The following is a 26163-nucleotide window of genomic DNA, read 5'->3' on the forward strand; positions in this document are numbered from 1 at the left end:
CCATCCTCGAAAACGTAATAAATGTCTATTATGTCAAGAAAACTGTTCCAGGTTTTCGCAAGCACCAGATTTTTTTAATTCACTGTTTTAATTAATTCTCATTTTGCTCACAATTTTCGCCCGAAAATTAACAAACAAAAAACTTCAGAATAAGTCCAAACTCTTTGTGTTCTAATTCAATGACGATATTTCTCCCGTTAGAAATTTCTGAGTAATACTTTAACAGCGCCACTATTATGTGTACTTCTCCTCGCCATTGCTTTTGAAATTAAATTAAACAGATGGTTTCGGGTCTTGAGAAATAATAACAGCAGCAAAAGTGTGCAAATTATAATTTCGGCCCAACAGTTAAATGAACCCGCATTAATAATCCTGAACCCATTCCGATTCTTTTGTACTTTCTCGGAAATACAGCCCAATGAAAATCTTTTAGTCGAAATTCGTGGAATTGTCGTGTTTCGTTCGACTCGAACCTTAAAAATGAGAGAACAATTAATACCCATGCATATTTTCCATTATAATCTAACCTGCCTATTTCAATATTACGATTATTACCTATCTATAATATTAATTGGAGAGGCGAGTATGGAGTATGGAGTATGAATACAATTTATAGGATAACCGATATCTTGTAGTCTATAAATTGATTTCAGATTTGGCGGCGGATGCGCCTTCCACCAGCTGCGTGGCAGGCCGGATGGGGAAGGCCGGTTTGGGGAGGTTCTTTGATCTTTCCAGCTGTTCTCTCTTGACCCATCGTCTTGTACCGTAGCGTGAGGGATGGATTCATACATCCGTCATTACTGGAGACATTGACCTCTTGATTCCTTTTGTTTGTAAAAAACCCTCCACACAGCATCCCCAAAGATGACAAGAAAAATAAAAGAAAATATATTATATATTAAAATAAATATAAAATATTATTTTGGGAGGCGATAATGGAATATAATATTGTTTTTAAAAACTTGTGTCAAGATTTCACAGCAATCGGTCAAAAACTTTCGGAGATTTAAGATTTTGAACAAACGAACATTTACATTTTTATTTATATAGATGGGTGATAAATGTGCCTAAATTATTGAAGTCTTTTGCAGCTCTCATAACAAAGCCACAAGTCAAAGGTTAGTTTAAGATGGAATATAATACCAAGGTCAATAATTTTACCAACGCAATTTAAATGTCAAAAATTATTATAAATTGTCATTAATTTGTCAAAGGGGAATGCCCCATAAATAAATAATGTTACAGATTGTGTTGTGAGAGAATAAATAACCAGTTGTATTGATGTAAGAAAAATACCTGCGCTGAATGCGGAGCCAGACTCTTGGGATAAAGCAGGTGCGATGGGATTGCGACAGTTGAGTTCCTGTAAATTTGATTTATTCACTTAACATAGGAAAACCATTAGATGGTGACGTTTCGAAACTGATTGTAACTTCCCCACTGGAAATGGTCCGTGAATAATCAAAATGGAAGTTACGCTACCTATCACTTATTTCCGACAGAAAAATTTAAAGATTTTTTTATCGAAGTGTTCGTGCAAAGTATAGCTGTAATCCTACCGGCTGCGCCAATTTAGAGTGATCTGCCGACTACGCAAATTAATGTTGACTATCGACTGAGTTACTTGGTAATGGATTGGTTCCTCTTTATATAATACTTTTTGTATTCTTCTGATAGAGATCAGCGGATGATCCCTTATAATAATAATCGGTAGCTTTAAATAATATTTATATTACTTGAGTGTAGGTACACTATTTACACATTAATTTTCACACTACTGTGTTAATTCATTGATTCTAATGACTTTATTAGTACAGTAGTGAGGTAGCAACTATTACAGTGAACATTTTAAATAATAAGTTATAATGTTAGGAAAGAAACGTTTTGAGATTTAAAAAAAATCACAAACTACCAAGGGTGTATGTTTTAATTGTTATTTTTAAATGGAAGATGTGTGCTTAAAACAGCCCTAAAACCAATTTTATTCATATTTCGAGTCTGAAAATGTAGCCACTGCTGATAAGACTGAAGCACCTAAAATCTTACAATACACTTGCGCCATAGACATTCAAATAAGTAGACTTGCCCTGACATGAAATCTGGGTATCATTTCGAAGAGCTGGATGCTAATCACGTGAACATATTATATTTGGCACCAGTAGAGTTCAAGACTGCTATGAATAAACAATGACATCAATCGTGCATTGGCCACCGAAAAGCGTCCATTAAAATAACCAGTTCACTGAAGTACGGCAAACGTTTGTAGCGCTGTCCATTGTGGGACTTTTCAGCGCTGGATCTGAATTTAAGTTCATAAACAATTCACCTGGCGTTGCTACGCTAACATTGAGTGGGTAGCTAAATTATGTATAACACATTTGTAAAAGCGTCTATCTGAATAGTTTCACAAAATACAGGGTTTTGCAATAAGAGGTGTTATTTTGATATTTAATCGTAAAAGATCAATAGTTTCGTTGCTTGTGTGGCACTTAGCGCCGTTTTGTTGAAAGTAAACGTTGTCCAGATCAATACCATTTAATTCCGGCCATAAAAAATCATTAATCATCTCTCGATAGCGCAATCCTTTCACCGTAACTGTTGCTCCAGCCTTATTTTCGAAAAAGTAACTTCCAATGACTCCGCCGGCCCATAAACCGCACCAAAAAGTGACACGTTTAAGATAGAGTGGCTTTTTGACAATAACTCTTGGGTTTTCCGAGCCCCAGATGTGACAATTTTGCTTGTTGACGAAGCCACCGAGGTGGAAATGGGCCTCATCACTTAAGATGATTTGCATTTGATTCACTCAAGTGAATTTTAATAATTTCAATGCGTTGTTAAAGCGTGTATCGTTCCATTTTTATTAGAAGCGTAGTTTTTACTTGTCAAATGTTAAAAAATAACATCTTCGAAAGTAACATCTACCGAAATAGCGGGCAATTCAAAATAACACCTCTTATTGGAAAACCCTGTGTAAGGTTTATAATATAAATTCTTAAAATAACATATTATATTAATTGTTTTGCATTTTATTTTATGACTCAATTAAAACTAAAAAAAAAATTTCAAAACTTATGATTTTTTGTTACTGTCGGAGTCCAGTATTGAACCATATGATTTGTTCAATTTTGCAAAGACGATTAGAAGGTAAACTCTTTTAAACATTCTGACTCAGGCAAATGTATCTTGTATTGCAATTCTTTGCTTTTAAATTTATTTATTTATCATGCTCTCAATGAGGCAGATATTCCGCAAGCAAATTGCAGAAGAAGATAAATATTTTACAATATACTTGCCTCCGGGATTGGAGGATAAGGTTCTCGACTAGCAAGTAGTAGATCATGTTCAAATCCCGACGTGCGCAAGTTAACCTTATTTGATTCATTTGCGTAGAAATTAAAATTTAAAAAATTGTTGCCTACCCACAAGAGATCTCCTAGTTCACAGTTGTTAGTAATATAAATCAGTTAAGGGTATATTTAAAAGAATTTTTAGTCTGCTCTTTCACAGATTGTGTTAAATTTATTATTTTAAGAAAAACCGTTTTTGCAAGTTATGCTTTAAAATATTAGGAAGATTTTTGTCGGAGAAAAAAAGATATAGCTATTTTGTTAAGAATTTCTCTCAAATTATTGGAAATCCGGTTAAAAACGTGATTGCAGGCCCTTCAAGAATGAATTTCATAATAGGTATCCTGACAAACTTTTAGTAAAATCCCAATGTATTGTCACGATGTCGGAACACGTGCTCATAAAAATCCTGACATTTCCAAATTTCGTCACTATACAGGATGTCCGGGGGTAAAGTGCGGTAAATTGATTCTAAATTATTGTAGAGGTAAAAATGATAAATAATTTTTTTCGAAATTCCAATGTTTATTTTCCCATATAATTCAACTTTTTAACCTAAAAACTACTTAACATAACAATTGCGTAAAAAGTAATTTTTTTGTGAAATCCCTGAAATTGGCGCACCCTGTATATCATTAACCCTTTCTGTGTCGGAAGGTATTTGGTGTGGATGTACCGATAGGCCGCGAAATCAAAACGTCATATAAAACAGCGTGTTAACGGGCTAATTTTATACGATCGGCTACCTAGAGAGCGTATACGCGTTTAAGAGGAAACTACAAACCAAAAATGTGTATATTATTGGGATACCTTATATCCTAAGTAATAGGAATTAAAATCGCTAGACAAACGGAGTCTAGAAACGTTTGATTTCAACCAAAAAACTGGTTTTTATTCGTTTTATAAATAATTTTATAAGAAAGAAAAAAACTTTATCAAGTGAAACTGTCACAGATAATCTTAGCTATAATACTGTATTTAAAAGTTGTTTCCTTTATTCGTTCATACATTTCTATTGAAAAAATAATTTTTTTAGTACTTTGTATTTATATTTTTTATTGAGTAATTTATATTTTTATTTGTATTCTACTCAAGCGAAGCGATAGGAAAACCTTCAATTTATCTAAAGCATATTTTTGGTATTCATAATGTACACCAATTTGTTATAAAGATTAATCAAAATAGTGATTTGTCATTAAGCTTCGCCTTAAGGCACACAACCAGTTAAGACAAACGCAGGTGCATGTTCCGAAATTAAGAATTACGAATTTGCTAAAAGTTTATCAGAAAGCGGCCTGCAATCCCGCTTTAAACTTGAACACCAATGATCTGAAGAAATTTTCAATACATCAGCACTAGGTTTTTTTTCTCCGTGTACGCAATATGAATATATTAATAAATAGTTTTGTCCGTATATAAACGGATTTATTTCAAGACCAATATCGGATTCAATCACCGATACGAAGATCACATAAGTATATAACGAAAGTCTAAACTAACTAACTAACTAACCATCACGCCGTTTCCCCGCAGGGGTAGGCAGAGGGGACGGACCGCTAAACAACTCGGTCTTGGCACACATTCCTTGCCTCATTCACATTCATACATCGTCTCATACATACTCTTCTATTGTTCTGACTCTTGACATGGCCCGACTCAAGCATCTGATTCACTCGGTCGTGCCATGTCTTCCTCGGGCGTCCCCGACTTCTGCTATCATTCACATTTGCATCGTATACTCTCCTTACACTCCTTTCTTCGCTCATTCGCTCTACATACTACTGACGGCCGGCATAGTCCAGTGGTAACGCATTGGACTGCCATTCCGAAGGTCGCGGGTTCGAACCCGGCGTGCGCAAATAAATTTTATTTGATTAATTTGTGTTATTTCACAATTAATTAATTAAAAAATAATATATAGTATATTTGCGGCACGTTCCAGAGTGGAAGATACTACCATTATCGCCCTGGTGTAAGACCACCATTCAGAATTGAAACGTTGCTCCGAATGGCTTTAGCCGTGTTTAGTGACTAGATCTGAATAGCCAGGTACTTACCCACCTTCCTCTTTCCCTTCCCCACTTACCTTCAGCCTCACAACATCCCCCAATTGGGGATGCCATAGTCTCACTGGCTCCAGACGGGAGCAGTTGGGACTCGTGTGAGGTATTCACTGTAAAAAAAAAAAAAAACATGACCAAACCATCTAAGCGTCCCTTTCTTTGATCTTAACGAAAGTCACATCTTATATTACCCAGATCTAACCAAACCCTGTTTTCCCGTTACAGGACAATTGCATGTTTTTTAAACAAAAAAGAAACAATAAAAAGTAATTAAGTACAAACTTCACGTTCCTCGTGCGGCTAACAAGATTCTCGCTGTAACGAGCTAAGTTGAAGCAGTGAACTTTAACCTTGTTAAAATCTTTGCCAAGTAAGATACCCGCTCAACGGGTAAGGATTATATCCTATTATTTGGAAGTAAGATGTATCGGATTTAATTTTACGGCGTGTGGAGCCGTTTATGATTATTATGTTTTGTGATTTTGATGTTAAATTTTGGCATAATAATATACCTATGTTTAGTAAATAGCAAAAGTAAGAAATAATTGAATAACGATAACAACTATAGTCATTTATTACAAACACACACAAAACAAATTGTGGTGTGTAGTATTCTACACTGACAAATTGTCGATTGAAGTACCTACTTGAACTTTTTGAATTATTTGGCGTGTTGCTAATAAGCCGACGTAGCTCATTGGTCCAGAGCACCTGACCGGACATCAGAAGGTGCGGGTTCAATTCCCGTCGGCGGCATATATTTTCAATTTGAATGGATATTTAAGGATAGTATTTTATTATTTTATAAGCAATAGTTATTAGCCTGAAACACTCATCCACATTGAAAAATCTCCTGATAAAAGATACATGACGCCAACGGGACTTGAACCCGTGTCCTTTCGACTTACGGTCGACAGCTCTGACCACTGAGCTATGGCGGCTTATCTCTTATCCGCGAAATAATTCAATATATACTAGTGTTTCATTCAACAATTATTGCTTGTTACATTTTTTTCACCTGAAACAACCAACTTTTTTTTTTTTTTTTTTTTTTGTCTCGACGCCATCTAGTGAGAGAGTTAGCACTTACAATGCCTTTCTCATATAATTTTTTTCATTTTCTCATGTGTTTCAGGCTACTTGTGTTACTTTTTTGCATAAAAACGTCTTTTGTTCGAAAGTCGGCATAATTTTGCGTTTTTTTTTTGCTTAGCTTTCTTTTTAGAGCACCTCGAGATCCACACGACGACGCACGAATAACTCAACTCCTTTCCGTTGCGGAGTTATGTCTGATTTTTTGGCCACGCAGATTTAATTTATATCCACTTAACAAGATGGCAATTTTTTAAAATCAATTAGTTATTAATCCAGTAACCAACACAAGTGAAATAAAATAATCTCTTTAAACGAAAACATGCTTCGAGAGTAATGTTCACCTCATTAGAGTTTACTTAGATATTTTTTAATTAAATTTACGGTGACCGGATAAATCATCAAAATAATAATTCATCACATCTTTAAAAAGTTATATAAAGTCATGGAAAGTGGTGAAACAAAAACTTTTTTAACTGGGTTAAGTAGGTTAGGTTAGGTTAGGTTAAAAAAAATTTCATCGTATTTAATGACTTTATATCACTTTTTAAATGTGTGTTGAATAGTCACTGTGTTGAGTTATCATGGAACCGTTTATTTATTTCAAAAACATTACAAAATTGTTAATTTTAATGCGTTTTTTAAATATTTTGTAATAAGAATTTTTAGATTAATACTCGTATTAACAGTGTGTATATCAACTTTACCAGTATTAATAGAGCTTGCCTTTTAAAGGAAGCTTCATTAATGCTAAAAATGTCGATATCCGAATTGATTCTGTTCAACAGCAAGATTTCCTTCCCCACAGGCATGACCATTGGCAAGTTAGTTCTGCAGGCCGGGAGATAAAATAGTCTATGTTGGCGGTGACGTAGATAACCATCGGGAACATAGAAAGGAATGCTCTCCATGATGACCGAGTTTTCAAACCATCGACAAATCAGTCTAAAGAAATGTGTAGCAATGCGCACATCCCTCCTGACCCGTATATAGTTCATTCCGAGCATACCCAAAAGAAAGTGCGTGAGATAGAGCCACGGGTAGTAGCCATACTACCTCATGTAGAGAAATCTCAAGAATTTCTTCTGAACTCTCTCCAACATGAGATAATACTTTACCTGGTGTGGACTCCAAATCACCGACCCACTTTCAAGTCTACTCCTTACTAAGGGATTAAATAAAACTATAAGCATCAGGTTATCTCTAAAATTCCTTGAAGTGCGTAGAACAAAGCCCAGAATTCTCAGTTTTTTTTTATAGTGAATACCTCGCAAGAGTCCCAACTGCTCCCGTCTGGAGCCAGTGAGACTATGGCATCCCCAATTGGGGGATGTTGTGAGGCTGAAGGTAAGTGGGGAAGGGAAAGAGGAAGGTAGGGAAGTACCTGGCTATTCAGATCTAGTCACTAAACACGGCTAAAGCCATTTGGAGCAACGTTTCAATTCTGAATGGTGGTCTTACACCAGGGCGATACTGGTAGTATCTTTCACTCTGGAACGTGCCGCAAATATACTATATATTATTTTAATTAATTAATTGTGAAATAACACAAATCAATCAAATAAAATTTATTTGCGCACGCCGGGTTCGAACCCGCGACCTTCGGAATGGCAGTCCAATGCGTTACCACTGGACTATGCCGGCCGTCAAAGTGAAGTTCTACATGCCGTTTCATATGAGCATGAAATGTCAGCCTACTATCAAACATAATTCCAAGATCCTTTATTGTAGAGAGACGTTTTAAACTTCGGGCGTCCATTGTATACCGGTAATACCAGGTATAACTCGCTCTATTGTATGACAAAATTAAACATTTAGAAACATTAAACTCCATCCAATTTATTTTACTCCATTCAACAATTCTATCAATGTCTGACGAATGAAAGTTAGTATTTCTAAGAAAAGTTTTAAGTCATCAGCAAAAAGAAGAAACCTAGAATTTATAAATATCAAAAAGAGGAGTGGACCTAAATTACTGCCTTGGGGTACCCCCTATCATACAAAGAAATGTATAGATTGGAATAGTCCGTGAGAAACAAACTGCTTCCTGTCTGCAAGATAGCTAGCAAAAAAAGGTAGTAGTCTTATGGAGAATCCTATTGTAGCCAGTTTATTGAGTAAAACGTCGTGATTAATAGTATCGAAGGCGTTTGGAAAATCATTGTATGAAAAATCTAGTTGATGGCTTTTGTCTAGTGATTTTGATACGAAATCCGTAAACACCAAAAGGTTGGTTTCTGTAGATCGACCTTTTCTAAATCTATGCTGTTCAGAAATTAAAAAAACGGTTCAACTTGTGGTAGTTGTGAATTTATGAAGAGTCGATTCGAACAATTTGGCCGGTGCAGATAGTATTGCCACCGGTCTAAAATTTTCCACAGAAGTCTTTATGCCGATTTTATAAATCGGACAATATTTTTATATTTTCCACAAATTAGGAAATACACCAGTTTCTAGGGAAAGGTTAAATAAGAAGCTAAGTGGCAGTTTTAAAAACTCGGCACAACCTTTTAAAAATAATACCGGAAGAAAATCTGGACCAAGTGAATGTGTATTTTTCAGTTTCCGAATGGAAGATTTTATATCCGATTCAACAATTTGACCAATATCGATATTTTTGACTCCCTTTACATTCGACTTTGCAGCAGTATTAATATTTAGAATTGGAGACTCATTACACGGATCGGAAGTGTGTTGCAAATGCGTTAGCTACATCCACTCTAACTTCCCGATCACGATGCATCATGGTATCTTGAATACCACCATCTTTACGTAGCGATTTGACGTAGTCCCAGAATATCTTGGAATCATGTTTGATATCGTGTTCAATGGAATTTATAAACAGGGTGTATCGGCACTTACCCGACAAACTTTAACCAGCTATTCCTTAGCACATTTGGAGTAAAAAATGTTATGGGCACTTTGTTGTTCGGTAACATTTTTTTTTCAATTAAAAACAAAATAATTAAAAATTTCTACACTACATCACTGTCATTAGCATTGCTTTTCGTGTTCAACAGCTGTTATAAGCAATTATGTCGCAAAGCGTCTTCGCTCTTTCGCACAGACTAAATAATAATCGTTAAAAATGAGACATTGTGCCATTTCGTTGTGATTGTAAAAGTGCGCCAATAGAGGTACACACGTACATTATTCAACGGAATTCGAATAAAATATTGCCAGATGAGTTTTCAAACTTTTACAAAGGATAAAACAGTGGTGACATGTGGTGAAAATATGACTGATAATTTTTTTATTAAAAACAACGTTACCGAACAGCAAAGTGGGTTTTAAAATTTTTTACTCCATATATGCTCAGGAATCGCTGGTTAAAATTTGTCGAGTACGTGCCGATACACCCTGTATGATTGGAAGTTAACAAGTCGTATAAAATGCTTGGTTTCGTGCTACGTGTAAGTAAAGTATTCAGTAATCCGCGTACAATCGTAATTTTATATATCGCATTAGTCAGAAGTACACTGGAATATGCATCGCCAATTTGGAATCCACAATATAAACTTTATATAGATAGTATAGAACGTATTCAAAACAAATTTTTAAAATATATTACCTCCAAATCCAACAATAACTTAGAATGTACATTTGAAACTTTGCAGCAAAGACGATTAGTAGCTGACTCAATATTACACAGAATTTTAAACAATAACATCGACTGTACCAAACTTCTGTCCCTTATTAATTTTTACATGCCTTTCAGAAGTATACATGCTTAATTATAAAACAAATGCAGCATCTAATTCGCCAATTAACCGAGCTCTTCTTCATAATCTAAATAATATATGTCTAAACTCTAACATTGACATTTTTTCCGATTCACTGCCCAAATTCAAACGTAGCGTCATGTCAATAATTTAAACTGTTCAATGTGCATATACACGAACGTAACCACGTTAGTATCCCAAATATCCGAGTATCTCCAGTCACCAGTTAAACAAAGATCATTGATATTTAATTGCCTCTATCCCACTTGACACTCTCCGTCCCGTCTCTCCTGAAATCCTTCCCCCTACTACTATTACAGACTACGGGCGTCTCTATAAACCTGGGATGAAAGCGCGCTTATCTAAACACTAAGCCTGGGGTGAGATTCCCATTTTGTGAAGAATGAAGTCAAATATTTTCTTTGGAGTGACATAGCTTTGAGCCTGCTTGAGACCTATCAAGCTGACGGATTTTTTACAAGACATTTGTAAAAAGGTGGTAAAAATGCTAACCGATTTTTATTCATATTAAATATTTTTCGTTGTGTAGTGTTTACAAAAAGAAACATAGTACGGGTTGTTTCGGAGAATTTGAACAATTCATCAAATTTCAACGTTAGTTTTCAAGTTCTGCGAATGATTTTTTCAAGTTCTGTTTTATTTCAGTTTTGTCAAGCAACTAGCCTATAATGATATAATAACAGAACTTGAATCGGACTTTCACAGAACCCGAAAATGAACGTTGAAATTTGATGAATTGTTCAAATTCTCCGATACAACCCGTCCATAGTTTAATATTTTAGTGATGCTAGCGCAGATCCGTTAAAAATCTCGGGATATTATAATTGTAGGATTTGTAACTAAAAGTATTTACGAAATATTTTTGGCACAGGATCACATTGCCTTACAAAACATTGAATATGATAATTGTAGGATTTCTGAAATATTGCTTTTCAAAAACAAATATTGCCAACATTTCAAAAATACAATATTGTGGTGTGCAGGGTGTAGTGTATATAGTGTACATTGTATAGGGTACAGTATTGTGTAGTGTTTAGTGTGCAGTATACCGTGTTTAATGCACATTGAATAGTGTACGGTGTATAGCATAGCATGACCGGTCGGTGGCCGAGTTGACATTGCGTTTGGGTCCCACCCAGGCGTAGTGTGTTCAATTCCTCGGCTGGCTAAGTCCTCCATCACAACACAAGCAACATTTTCAGCTTACTGTGGTGGTAGTTGGAGATTTTCAAATATTGTCAGGTTATTCGTAACCCGGGAATGTTTGTCTTTTAAAAAAAAAAAAAAAAATGTCGTGCGCACTGTAGGGTGCATTGTTTATAGTGTACAGTGTATAGTATTGTGTAGTATTTAGGGTACAGTGTATAATGTACATTATATAGTGTTTGGTGTATTTATAGTGTGTAGTGTGCAGTATATAATGTACAATATAAAGTATTGTGTAGTGTTTAGTGTACATTGTATAATGTACATTGTATAGTGTACTGTGTATAGTATAGTATGTAGTGAACAGTGTAGAGTGCATTGATTGAGTATAGTGTATAGTACTGCGTAGTGTATAGTGTATAGTGTGCAGTGTTGAGTGCATTGTATATAGTGTACAGTATATAGTATTGTGAAGTGTTTAGTGTACAGTGTATAATGTGCATTGTATAGTGTACCGTGTATAGTATAGTATGTAGTGTATAGTATTGTGTAGTGTATAGTGCATTGATTGAGAATAATGTTCAGTGTATAATACATAGATTGTGTGTAGTGTTTAGTGTAAAGTATTGTGTGAGTGTTAGTGTGCAGTGTACAGTAAATAGTGTATAGTGTACATCGTGTAGTGTACAGTGAATACTATAGAATGTAGTGTTTATGTATAGTGTATACGGTACATTTAATAGTATGCAGGTCCGTGAACCAGGTCGGGGTCTTAAAGCGAGATTTTCTTTGAAAGGCTCTCGCGCTTTGCGGGCGGTCGCGCCAAACGTTCCCGTTAGCCGCTCCCGCCCTGAATCGGCAAGGCGGGAGCGGCCACCGTTGGGCGGTAATTAAAAATGTTATAATAGGATGCTTCTTTTGTCACAGATTATGAAGATGTTACTGAAATTTTTTATGAGGTTAAATATTTTGTAGTGATACTAACTTCATTAAAGTTTTAAAGCTCTTCATGAAGACGTTGTCAAAATCCAAAGCTAACAGAAACATTTAATAATTTTTATTTATTTATTTTTAAATTAACACCCAAATTTTTTTTATTGTTTTTTGTGATTACTGCTCATGACTCTCAACTGACTTCAATTGCCCTTTTGAAGTATTGCCTCTCGATTAATTGGGGCATGTTGTGAGACTGAACTGATGTGAGGAGTGGAGGGAGAAGGGAAAGATGAAGACTTAGAAGTACTTGGCTATTGAGATCTTGTAAATCAACAGTTAAGTACGGGTATTGCCATTTCGAGCGGTTGTCTCTTACCGATAAGACTTGTCCTATGAATTTACAATATAACTTACTTATCATTCTGAAAGGGAAGATTAAGAAAGGGACGCTTAGATAGTTAAGGCATGTATAGAAAATGAGCGAAGAAAGAAGTGTGAAGAGAATATATAACGCAAATGCGAATGGTAGCAGAAGTCAGGGACAGGAAAAAAATATGTATGTTTAATTCTTACTACCCACAAGAAACTCCGAATCGCTCTTCTGGAATCAAGGCGCAGTTTGGTCTTGTAGAAACCAACATTGGGGAAGTAAATTAGACAGTAAATTCAAGCTTTGGACAAAGACACTACCAATACCATGCTATAAAAGCTTTCAACAGTTTAAAACTTGAAATTAAAATTGAGGAAAGTAAAAATAAATTCACACACAAAATTACAAAATGGATTAAAGAACAAAAAAGACCATATTACCAAAATGTCATAGCATAAAATAAAAATAAAACCTACACGTAACACACAAAACCAACATAAACACACATCACTAACAAACACACAAGATTATATTCATTGTATTATTTTTTAATTTTAAATGTTTTATTATGTATTTCGTATTTTTAATTTTAAATTTATTATTTTATTTTCAAATTTATTATCTTCTCTTTAAATGTAATATGTAGATTAGATTTTCATATTATAAAATGAAGGCCTCAGCACGGGCAAGCCACCCAGTGAGGACTACATTACTGGAAAACATAAATTGTAACAAAATAATGTACCAAATAAAAAAATAAAAATAACTAAAACAAAAAAAACACTAAAACAAGTTCCTACCCAAACTCTGTGAAAGCTCTGTATTACCATATTAGATGAGACATGACACGAAAAAATACGTTCCAATATTTTACCTCCAAGTGATTTCCAACGCTATAATAAAAACTTCACAATCCAGTCGACGCGCACCGCTTATTGCATTCTAATAGTCGAGAGTTATAGTTATAAGAGATATTCGTACGCAATAGCTTCTTTTATTATATAGCTCTACGTGTATTACCAATTTAACATATGAATTAAGATTTATGTATGTTCGTATGGTATGATATGATATATGATTTATATAAATTTTGATTTATGTATGTTCATATGATATGATATGATATATGATTTATGTAAATTTTGATTTATGTATGTTCCTGTGATGTGATATGATATGATATATGATTTACTATCCAAATTCAAAAAGTCCAAATACAAATACAAGAGGTCCATAAAAGAATATTTCTCTGATGGTTTGTAAATAATGTATATGTCTTTATTGTTTATATCTCTATAATGATTTGATTTATACCAACAACCTCTCTCCATGGCTATAAATGTATTGTTTTGTAAATTTTTCGTTTTAATAATCTTTTGTTATGTATAAATTTTTTAATTCATATTCCTTTCTCACAAATTTAAATAACTTATTCCATATTGTGCTGTCTCAGTTAAAGTCACAAGGAGGAATTCCATAATTGGTTTTATTTTACTATATAATACTTATGAACAAACTGATTAAATGTAAACTGTCGATTTCCCGAAAATGAATAAATAAATAAATAAATAAATAAATAAATTTTTAGATTTATGTATGTTTCTATGATATGATATGATATATGATTTATATAAATTTAGATTTATGTATGTTAACGTTTGTTTTTAATAATTGCATACCAATTATAAATTCCTTCAGGGCCTGTGTCATCTTTGAGAATGCTATGTGGATGATCTATTTAAGGAAAATAAGGAGTTAACACAGGTCTTGAAGAGACCCATGTTGTAGGCGAGAAGTAAGACAGAGACCGGAAAATCGTTTCGCAGTCTAGCTTATGAACTCAATACCGTTCTAATACGATAAAACATCAACAGTTTTTCGACTATGCACCAATGGCGAAGGTATCACTGACGCTAATTCCCCGAAGCATCTTTCATTGAGGTAGAACAAGGAACGGTAGAAAGTTTGCAATCTGTTTATTAAGATAAGGGAATCTATTTAACGGACCGCCCGTTTTAGCTAAATGTTGTGATAGAACATAACAAAATCTATAACAAAATCCCGAAGGAAATTGCTGTGATAGAAAATATTAATAAGTTCAAAAATGAATTAAGAAAATATGTCTATCTCAATTATTAATGTTTCTTTTTTTGTGACTTTATTGAAATATTTAAAGAAAGATTATGTTTGCCAAACAATGTACATGTTTATATGTTTATAAAACTATTAGCACACACGAAGATGTGAGCTAACTTAAGATAAATAAATAAATAAATAAAATAAAAGTAAAATTCTTCACCCTGTCACAAAAATTATGAGTACCTACGTTAAATTTACTCCAACCTATATCCATAATCCCTAGCAACGCCGGAATACGACAGATATTGACTAATAAATATTTCCAAAATACGAAACCTATGTCCAATGAATAACTGAATTTGACAGTAGTTAACAAGCAATTATTTTTATGAAATTGATATTATTAGTGAGATAAAAATATAACTGTTGAAACAAATAACAATGAGACTCAGTAATAAAAACAATATCGCCAGAAAATATTTTATGGACTAGTGAAAAGTTTGATCTTGCTGTTCGAAATATCTTCTGACGTTAAAACGTCAATATGCCCGGACATGATATCCGGATCTGAAGAAAGTTCATAAAAAAGCTTTACTTTTATCAAACGGATAAAGCTTCGACAAACCCGGGAATTAAAATTTACTCCGATACAAAACGAATGCTCAGCGCGATACCAAAGGGTCCAAATTAAGATGAATCTGCGAGCTTCTTTGGTCGGGAGCTTTTTTTACATTGTTCTTTTCTCAGGGAAGATTCATCTTGAAGACGATCTTGCCCCTCGTCTCGGTTTTATTTAGAAGTAATATTGAAACTTATGGAATACTGAAGCTTTTTTTTTCATTTGTGTTTTCCAATATCAAAGATTTTCATTTCATTTTTACGAAGAATCTTTGATAATATTTGAGCTGCTGAGAGTAACAAAAGTCTAACCCACAATTCAGTCAAAACTGACATACACACATAATATAAATCAGATCCTCTTAAATGATAAATGCTACAAACGCCCAACCCCGAATATTTAAAATGATTTGTCAGCTTTAAGTTTGTTATTGCAATTAAGTATTTTCGTTGCTCTGTGTATCTAGTATACTTTTAGCATTGATATTGTGACACCAGCCAATTGACGCTTGAACTGTTATTACTGTGTATAGTTTTTACTGTTTTATTTCTTTAAATGCTAACGATACAACATGTGCAATTAACTTAAATATAAAATTTAAAAGTATGAAGTGTAAAAAAGTTTTACACATAAAATAACTAAAAAGGTGTATTACAATTGCAAAAGGCAAAAATAAATACTCGGTCTTTCACTTAAAATTATTAATGCTAAACTAAACAAGTAAATAATTCTTCGTATAGAACTAAATATTGTTTATAATAATTTTTGAAAATAAAACAAACATTCCCGGGTTACGAATAATATGACAATATTTGAAAATCCCTACCACCACCATGTAAGCGAAAACTGATGCTTGTATCGTAATGAGGACTTGCCAGCCAAGGAATTGAACTGACGATGACTGAGTCTGCCCAAACGCGATGCCAACTTATCAATTGACCGGTTTGGATGGAAACTTTTGATATAAGCATTGGAATAGTTATACAAATAAAAATACATTGTAGTGCCAACGCAGCAAAAAATCGCACAAAGTGGGTATTATAGTAGATTATAACATTTATAAGGATTGAGTAAAAACCATTATATAAGTAAGTAATATAATATAAGTGTAAGTTTTCTTTGAAGATAAAAGATTTGGAGTGAAGTTATCAAAGACAATACGATGTGTAAAATATTATTTTCAACGTACACAAAATATCACTGCCAGACCAGTTAGACACGCGTACAAATAAAACATAAAAACTCCGAAGGTAAATAAAAGCTTTGGACAAAGACACTATCAATACCATGCTATAAAAGCTTTCAACAGTCTAACACTTGAAAATAAAATTGAGGAAAGCAAAATAAATTCAGAAACAAAATTACAAAATGGAATAATGAACAAAAAAGACAATATTACGAAATTTTCATAACATAAAATAATAAAACCTACACGTAACACACAAAACCAATATCAATACATCACTCACAAAAACACCACATATAATATAAATATACTGATTTTAACTTTATTTATTTTTATTTCACTTTAGTTTTAAATCTATAGGATTTTTAGTTTAAATTTATCTTAACCTTACTTTTTTTTTTCTTCACCAACATTATATATATTTTCTTTAAATGTATTATGAATATTTATGCCTCAGCACGGGTAAGCCACCCAGTGAGGCCAACATTACTAGATTGTACTAAGAATTGTAAAATATTGTACCAAAAAAAAGAAAAAACGAAACAAAAAATAACATAAAATGTGAAGTTTTAAACTAGACATAAAAATATGGTTCTTAGGTATGTTTTAGAAGTCCAAAATAATAAAGTATATTTTCACCATCCCAATAATTTACTAAATTTGCAAAATGTTCATCGAATTCAGAAATATGAATAATTTGGATTCAATGCAGTTTGTGGAATTAATCTGAGCGATCTAAATCTACGAATATTTAATAATTATCACAATGAAATGGTTTGATACAAATATAAAAATAAAACATTCTGGTATTCCGAAAGTGCGTAAAATAGATGTTCGTAAAAGAGATTTGTGGGATTATGACAATAATTTTTTGATTGTTTATAAAAATGATGAGAATATTCTATAAATAAACGAGTACACTGGGATAGACGTGATTATCGTCAAATAATATTAAGTTAGCATTTGTTTTTACTTATAATTTGAATGGATCACTTCCAGTTACCAAATAATTTTTGTGACATAAATAATGACGAATCCATCCCCTGTGCTATCATGCTATTTACAGGTTTTCCAATAAGAGGTGTAATTTTGATATTCAATCGTAAAAGATCAATGGTTTCGTTGCTTGTGTGGCACATAGCGCCGTCTTGTTGAAAGTAAACGTTGTCCAGATCAATACCATCCAATTCCAGCCATAAAAATCATTAATCAATTCTCGATAGCTCAATCCATTCACCGCAACTGTTGCTCCAGCCTCATTTTTGAACAAGTAAGGTCCAATGACTCCGCCGGACCATAAACCGCACCAAACAGTCACACGTTGAGGACGAGAGAGGCTTTTCAACAATAACTCTTGGGTTTTCCGAGCCCCATATGCGACATTTTACTCTTTGACGAAGCCACCAAGGTGGAAATGGGCCTCTTCACTCAAGATGATTTGCATTTGATTCACTCAAGTGAATTTTAATAATTTCAATGCGTTGTTGAAGCGTAGGTATATCGTTCCATTTTTATTAATAGCGTAGTTTTTACTTGTCAAATGTCATAATGTGACAGTTTCAAAAGTAACATCTACCGAAATAGCGGGCTATTCAAAATAACACCTCTTATTGGAAAACCCTGTATCTGTTGAATTGGCATGATGGCTAGTTACTATCAAGACACATCTCGGATCGGTTTAACGGATAAGTGTGTATGAATGTGAATTAAATACGGAATGTGCACAAACATAAAGCGGTCAATTACCTCTGCTACACCACTACGGATAATTTCAAAATTTTATTTACGCCCTCAAGGCTTTTATGTTAAACGTTTTAAAAATTAACTAGGCGCATTAATAAATTAAATAAATAATAAAAATGATACAGAGTGTCCGGGGGGTGTTTTATCTAACCAAAATTTAAGATCGTCATCGTGCGCAATGCAAAAAAAACCCATTTCATATAAACATTTATAAAAATATGTTTAATTATTTATTTATTTATATTATAGACCGGTACAGACTTTTACAAACATATGATATACCCAGGCCAGGGGTAAAGTGCGCTAACTTCGGGAGGTGATCCTACATGATGTAAGAATTAAAAAAGGAAAATAACTTTTTTCGAAATTCCAATGTTCATTTTTCCATACAAAAATATTTTCCATTGAAGAATATTTAATATATAAATTTAGAATAATTAACAAAATTTCACAAATTTATGATTAAATTTCATGCAATAAATGAATACAATAAATTAAATATCAACGGAACTAAATTTATTTCCCAGCCTATGTAGCCTTTGGACTGGGGAATGAATGAAATAGTTTGCTTTCGATGAATAAACAAAGAACAACTCTGGTAGCCTAGTGTTACGATTTGGTAATCGGAATGTTATTAATTTGTTAAGTCAGGTGCATCCATTGAGCCATTAACTAATTTGTATAAAATTCAAGGCAGTGAAAGAGAGAATAAGAAAGATTGAAGATGAAAGTTTGAAAGAGAGATTACGTAAATAGTGTGCAATATGGTTGTGATTAGTGAATACACGGAGCAAGTGGTTGAGTTTGTGTATTTAAGAAGTATGTTTACGAGAGATAGAAAGGCTGGCAGGGATATTGAAAGAAGGGTAAATGCAGGTAACTCCATTAATGGAGGACTGAACGCAGTTGGCGCTAATCAAAAAATTGTCCAAAGAAGCGAAGCTAGCAGTCCAAAATGCAGTGCTGGTACCTACCCTAATGTATTGCAGTAAGGCACGGAACTGGCAGCGGAAGGACGAAAACAGATTGAATGCTGTAGAAATGTGATCCCTGAGGCGTGTGCGTGGTAAATCCACGTATTATAGTGTGAGAAATGTATGAATAAGCGAAAAAGGAGCATAAGGAGAATATATGAAGCGAATTCACATGGTAGAAGAAGTTGAGGACGCCCTAGGAAAACATGGCACCATCAAGTGAACCAGATATTTGAGACGTTCCATGTCAGGAGTCGGAATAACAGAAGAGTTTGTATGAGACAATGTATTTTTTATTTATTAATTTTTATTTTAGCAATTCGTAAATTTAAGTTTACAAATGACTAATTATTTTTTACATATTAATATGCTTCTACACAACATCTTGAATTTTTCAATTGGGGCAGACTTAAGGTTTTCCGGCAGCGCGTTATAGTATTTCATCCCTTTATAGAATATACTGTTCTGTGTATTCGTCTTGTCCTTTTTTTGTAGCCTGATTTCATTGCACGTCCTAGTTTTATGTTTGTGTATGTCCTTGTTGTATACAATTTTATTTGAAAAATATTTGGGTAGCAGGTTGTTTACTATTTTGTGTAAAAATATCATCGTGTTCAAGGTCAACATCTGTTTCACCGTTAGCCAATTTAGTTCGTTTAACATTTTATTTATTTTTGAATATCTATTTCGTCTGAGTATTGTTCTCATTGCCCTATTTTGGATGGATGGATTGGATTGGATTGTATGAATGTGAATGAGGTATAGGCAGTCACTATGCGCGCATTTTTTAGTCATAATATTATTTTTCCCGCATGGTATCCTAAGCGTTCTACTTACCTGCTGAGCAGAGTAATAATCAGCCATCTTCATTCGCTGTTGGGAACTGGTTCGGCTAGCTGCTCGCGTACGTGACTCGCTTACAAATCTTCTGAATTAATGTCGTGTTAGTAATGTTGCAATAAGTGTAATCAACAATAGATTCTGTGAAACACAATCTTCATTTTAATCAACACGACACCCCAACGAGGTAAGCGTCAACCTCGCATCCTATAGAGGTAATAAGTTTATGCCAAGACAGAATTGTTTAGCGGTCCTTTCTCTCTGCCTACCCCTCCGGGAAACTGCGTCATGGTTAGTTAGTTAGTTAGTTAAGGCAATGAAGAGCATCTCAACATAATATGTAGAATGCCGTAAAATCTTTTACTATTCATAAAATGATTCCAAAACATTTCATAGCATTATTTGCTACTTCATAGACGTAATTTAAAGATCGTTAGTTTGTTCGTTAGTTTTACCGTAAACGTAATAAATAAAACGAGGTAAATTTAGGGGTTGAAATGAAACATTCCCAGTCATTATTTAAGATGATTTCCGTAACATGTGACGGTTATAAAATACTTAACAAATTCTGGAATAATGGCCTTCGTCTCTCCCCAAAGTACATAAAAGCGAAGTAAGTATTCAAGCACGCTTCGTATATTAAATTTCGCATTTAATTATAAAGTTGCCGAGTTTTAAGACTTTTATGTAAGAGCTTAAGCAAGCAAAGACTCGAATTTATTAGCGGCAATGATAAATGTTAGCATTTTGATACTCCGAGGGAAGTTATCGCATAAAGATTATTTTTTTATTACGTATGTTTTGTTTAAACAGTTTTTGTCCTGAGGTGCTAATGCTGAATTCTGTGTGAGTTTCTTTAAGTTCGAAGTTGGTTTGTTATGTTAATTATGGAAATTGAAGATTTTTTCTATTGAAGTATAAAGAATAAAGTAAACAATCTCCGTGGTTTTGGACACAGCTCTTGAGTTCAATTTCTGGCGTGAGCAAATAGGTACTTAGTTTTCTTGGTAGTTTGTTACTAATTCCATTTAAATTACATTTATATTTAATTCATTTTAATTACTGAGCGTAGTGAGGTCCTATTTTATCTCGATCGTTTTGCATTTCATGTCTATAAATTTGTATGTACGTTCCGTTTTCAATTTCGAAAATCTCTAGCATCCAATTTATTATTCAAGCAAGCTAATTTTGACTAGATGTCTAACTTTGATCTTGTCAATATTATGGTACTTACCTGCCTGGAGAAAGTTTGTATAAAAATTGCCAATTTCTTTGAAAAAATTGTATAATTGCTTATGTGAATAAACAAAAATATTATTTACAATTGAGTAGATGGGTATATAAGTAGCTACTTAAAAATCTTATGATTTCAGATTAAATATTGGTTTTAATTTAGAGTTAATACTACTCTACTAGTCTACTGTTCATAGAACTACTAGTCTACTGTTCACAAAACTACTAGTCTGCCGTTAGCAGAACTACTGGTCTAATGTTAATATAACTAGTAGTCTACTGTTCACAGAACTACTAGTCTACTGTTCAGAAAACTACTTCTCTACTGTTCACAGTAGAGAAGTAGTCTAGTCTACTGTTTACAAAACTACTTCTCTACTGTTCACAGTACTATTAGTCTTCTGTTCACAGAACTACTAGTCTAATGTTCATAGACCTAGTAGTTTATTGTTCATGGAACTACAAGCATATAATTACAAATAGGTACCTACACAATATGGCTCTTTCTACATTATTTTTGGCAAGTACAGGTAGCATTTATAACTTACTGAAAATTAACACAAACTTTTTATACATATTTTACTTCTTAAAACATAATTGGTTTTACTAGTAAGTAACTATATTTTACGATTTGTAGATTTTGTAAGAAATTTTAAAAATAATAAGGGCTTTTTATAAAATGCTGAAATAAAAAAAGTTATTGATATACCTATATTACCTATATTACTAAGGTTATTTCTATTTGGCAAAGCAGACTTGCCACAATTTTTTTTTACTCTTTATAAATTATTTTGATATAAGTATTAATATATTTTCTAAAACCGATATTACATAATAATTAAGCTGTGAACAAAAAACATTATATTTATATCCGATTTCATCAACCAAATAAAAACGACACCCTCAACTATTTAAATTAAAATAAAAACCATACATATTTCTTCAAACGCACCCGGCGTTATCAATGGTTTCTAGTAAAGTTTTGATGATGTCAATTCTAGTATTAATCTACCTGAAAACTGGGTGCAATTTTAAAGTACAAATAATATTTTCGTGAAGCGTTGTAAAAGTAAATTTTTTAGAGTATTTATATCACTTGATGGTGGCATGCCTTCCTCCGATGTTCTCAACTTCTTCTACTGCTTACTTTTACGTTAAATTTCTCCTTATACCTCTTTCTTTGTTCATAACGTAGTCTAATTTTACCAAAAATAATTCATTGATTCATGTCTTTCTCCGGCATTCTCACCATTCACTTCATGTAGTATCATCAAATCCACAATATTATTGTTAAAATAACAAATAATTCGACTTCTTGTCTCATTCCAGTGCAGAGATAACGCGCGATCCCTCAATATTGTTACCGTTAAAAAATTGCATTACGTCTACTTTGATTCAACTAAGTATCTCATTTGAGTGCACAGATAATGCATTTAGTCATCTTCTACAACTTTTTATAAAATTTCTTACTGTATACAAACCACATTATTAATATTTAAAAAAAAAACACACACATTATATACTTTAATTCACTTCCGTATCTCATTCAAGTGCAGAGAAAAATAATCCGTATCTCATTCAAGTGCAGAGATAAATGATCCGTATTTCATTCAAGTGCAGAGATAAATGATCCGTATTTCATTCAAGTGAAGAGATAAATGATCCGTATCTCATTCAAGTGCAGAGATAAATGATCCGTATTTCATTCAAGTGCAGAGATAAATGATCCGTATTTCATTCAAGTGCAGAGATGAATGATCCGTATCTCATTCAAGTGCAGAGATAAATGATCCGTATTTCATTCAAGTGAAGAGATAAATGATCCGTATCTTATTCCAATGGAGAGAGATAAACCCTCCGAGCATCCATGGCACACATATAAAATTGAGTAACACTGATTTATTAAAAATCAACGGGACTGAAAGCCGCTTCCTGAAGAAGTATTAGTAAATTCCTGAAGAAGTATTAAAATTTCAAATATAAACATTATGCCGATGACATGAAAATATTCAAAGTTATTCTTTCTCTTTCTGACTACGAAGCGTTACAGAGTGACCTAGATAGGCTTAACAAGTATTGAAAAGTTAACTGTCTAGATATAAACGTTTCTAAATGTCAAACTATGACATTCACCAGAAATAAACACGTAATTAAGCACTCATATTTACGTGTTTTAATAATATATGCACAAAATAACAAAACATTGGTTTTATACTTTTTTAACAAGAATACGAATAATTTGAAGAGATCCTTAATAAATTGGCAATATTCATAGGTAGTTTTATCTATGCACTAATATAGGAACAAACTATGAAATTGTTCATCTGATAAATATCAAAGAAATATTAATAATGTAAGCAAGTATTTATTAAAATGTTTTTGTACAAAATAATCCTAATCCAGGATTTAATTGCCCATTAATGTGGTAAATCTGCATTATTAACCTGTAGTTAATTAAATTCGTGTGAGATTTACCTACGAATATTTCACTCACCTAAAAGCGGTGGACGGGAAATCCATTCGCCGTTTACTCGCCGATGTAATCCCATTGCTCCAAAGCAGGGTTGACAAATTATCCAATATTTAATAAATAAATTAACAGAAAATATAATTAATTTGTTAAGATTATTTAAATAGCAAGAAATGAAGTTTATTTTTCGGGGTTCCTTTTCATACCATCAAATCGATTCATTAACGATTACTCAATGAGTAAAACCTCGATTTGTTATTTTTAATTATTTGAAGACAATGTTAGCGATTTTTAAACAAAAATGTGAATAAAAAAAACATACGTTCGCATCTAAAACTTGAAACGAGGACCTTCGCCTAGCCGGGGAGGTACTCTCCCAACTGAGCTAATGGGACCCTGTTCCCTTCGGAACAGTTTTAACTATATCATACTTCGAATTAGAACTAACAACATCATCTTCAATGGCTGCTATCTTTATGTATGATGGCAAGATTCATCTTGAAAAATTATTTTTACAATAATAATATTTTATAAAAATAAACAAATTTTTTTACGATTTTACATGTATAACCAAATTTATAAGTATTGTTACATTTTGTTATTAATAAAATTATATTTTTGCAGTGAACACAACAATTATTTCAAATACAATCATTCTTCAGACTTTCAGGCATTTTATTATACATTTTTAATCCCTTTCAGCAATTCTGTGATTATTTTAATCTAATTCTATTAACGTTTCTGGTTTCATAAATATGTAAATTTATAATAAACACTATTTCACCCTCAAAATATTTAGGCATTTGGTAATTAATAATTTTATCTATAAAACTTAACACATTATATAGCAGTATCTGTTTTTATGTATAAAACTTAACACATTATATAGGAGTATCTGTTTTTATGTATAAAACTTAACACATTATATAGCAGTATCTATTTTTATGTGTAAAACTTAACACATTATATAGCAGTCTCATTTTTTATTTGAATCTAATTCAAGTATTTTTAGGTGACGCAATATTCTGTTTCACATATATTATTAAAATTCATAAACAAATAGATTCCTGTTTCTGAAATTTGTGAACTTAATATCATGTGATTTTACGCATTAAGTTATTCCAAAAATAAATATTAATCTTAGATTTGCAGAAAAGTTAATAAATGTCGAACATTAAAAATTGAAATAGAATATTAAATATTTGAGTTGAATCTTGCCATCATACATAAAGATAGCAGCCAATAAAAATGTGCGGGGAGAAAATGAAGATAATGTTGGTAATTCTTATTTGAAGTATGATGCAGTCAGAATAGAGTTCAATTAGGCTTAGTTGGTAAGACAGCGCCCCGGCAATGAGAATGTCCTGGGTTCAAGTTCTAGGTGCGTATCTTTTTCAGATATAGATTGTTTTTAATCATTAAATCGTTTTTAATTGTTCATTTGTACAGTATTTAGATTTTTGTATTTAAAAATGCATAGAAATATTAACAATGACGAAACAATATTACTAACCAACAAAATAAAATGTGTCTATAATAATGCTATCGGCCTTAAAAACGAGAATACGCATTAGCACGACAATTAAAGTGAAAAGTTCCACCAAAAAATCTACCGAACGGCAACCATAATCTCCGGCAGGCTTGCTGGGATTTGACAAGAGGCTGTTCGCGCTACTGCCTACTTCCGGAGGTACATACTAATGAACAACCGCCACCGGAAATACGACAAATCCTAAAGGCCCGCCCATGCGAGAATATCAACCACTCTGTTTCTAGTTCCGAGTCCTGGGTCCTATGTCCCTGTGAGCTCTTTAGGCTTCTCGTGACTGGCGAATATAACATTTTCATAAAACATTTTGCGCTGTAGTTTCCTTTTGTTTGTTGGATTCAAAAGGATAAACACTAGTTGATTAGTTTTATATGACACAATATTCTATTTTCCTTATTATTATATGGAGTTTTCATAAATAAATAGGTTTAAAAAAATATATCTTATGCTAGTTGTACCCCGCCATGCGTTGCTGTAGCACTGTTTGTCTGTCTATGCAAATAGAGAAACAATAGCGCGTTTTGCTTTTACGTCACGTCACGTATTACAAAATCATCGTTTTTACCCTTCACAGGTGTCATATATATAATATAGGTATATAAAAACACACGCGTATTCGAATGCAACTTGTGTCAAATTTCAAAGCAATCGGTAAAGAGTTTTGCAAAATTTGAGATTAAACAAACCAACATTTTTATTTACATCGATTAAGTTAGTTCATATAAAATTTTACGTATATAAAATAATATGTAAGTAATTACATGGTT

General features: G+C 33.0%; 1 non-coding gene across 1 annotated transcript; it reads right to left on the reverse strand.

Moving 5' to 3' along the window:
* Positions 1-6284: 6284 nt before the first annotated feature.
* On the reverse strand, positions 6285-6357 carry TRNAY-GUA (transfer RNA tyrosine (anticodon GUA)). Its single transcript has one exon. It is a non-coding gene; the product is annotated as a tRNA-Tyr (tRNA).
* Positions 6358-26163: the final 19806 nt, after the last annotated feature.

The sequence above is a fragment of the Hesperophylax consimilis genome, chromosome 2 (assembly GCF_061612785.1).
Source record: "Hesperophylax consimilis isolate HC1 chromosome 2, BYU_Hcon_1.0, whole genome shotgun sequence".
In the NCBI taxonomy this organism is placed as follows: domain Eukaryota; kingdom Metazoa; phylum Arthropoda; class Insecta; order Trichoptera; family Limnephilidae; genus Hesperophylax; species Hesperophylax consimilis.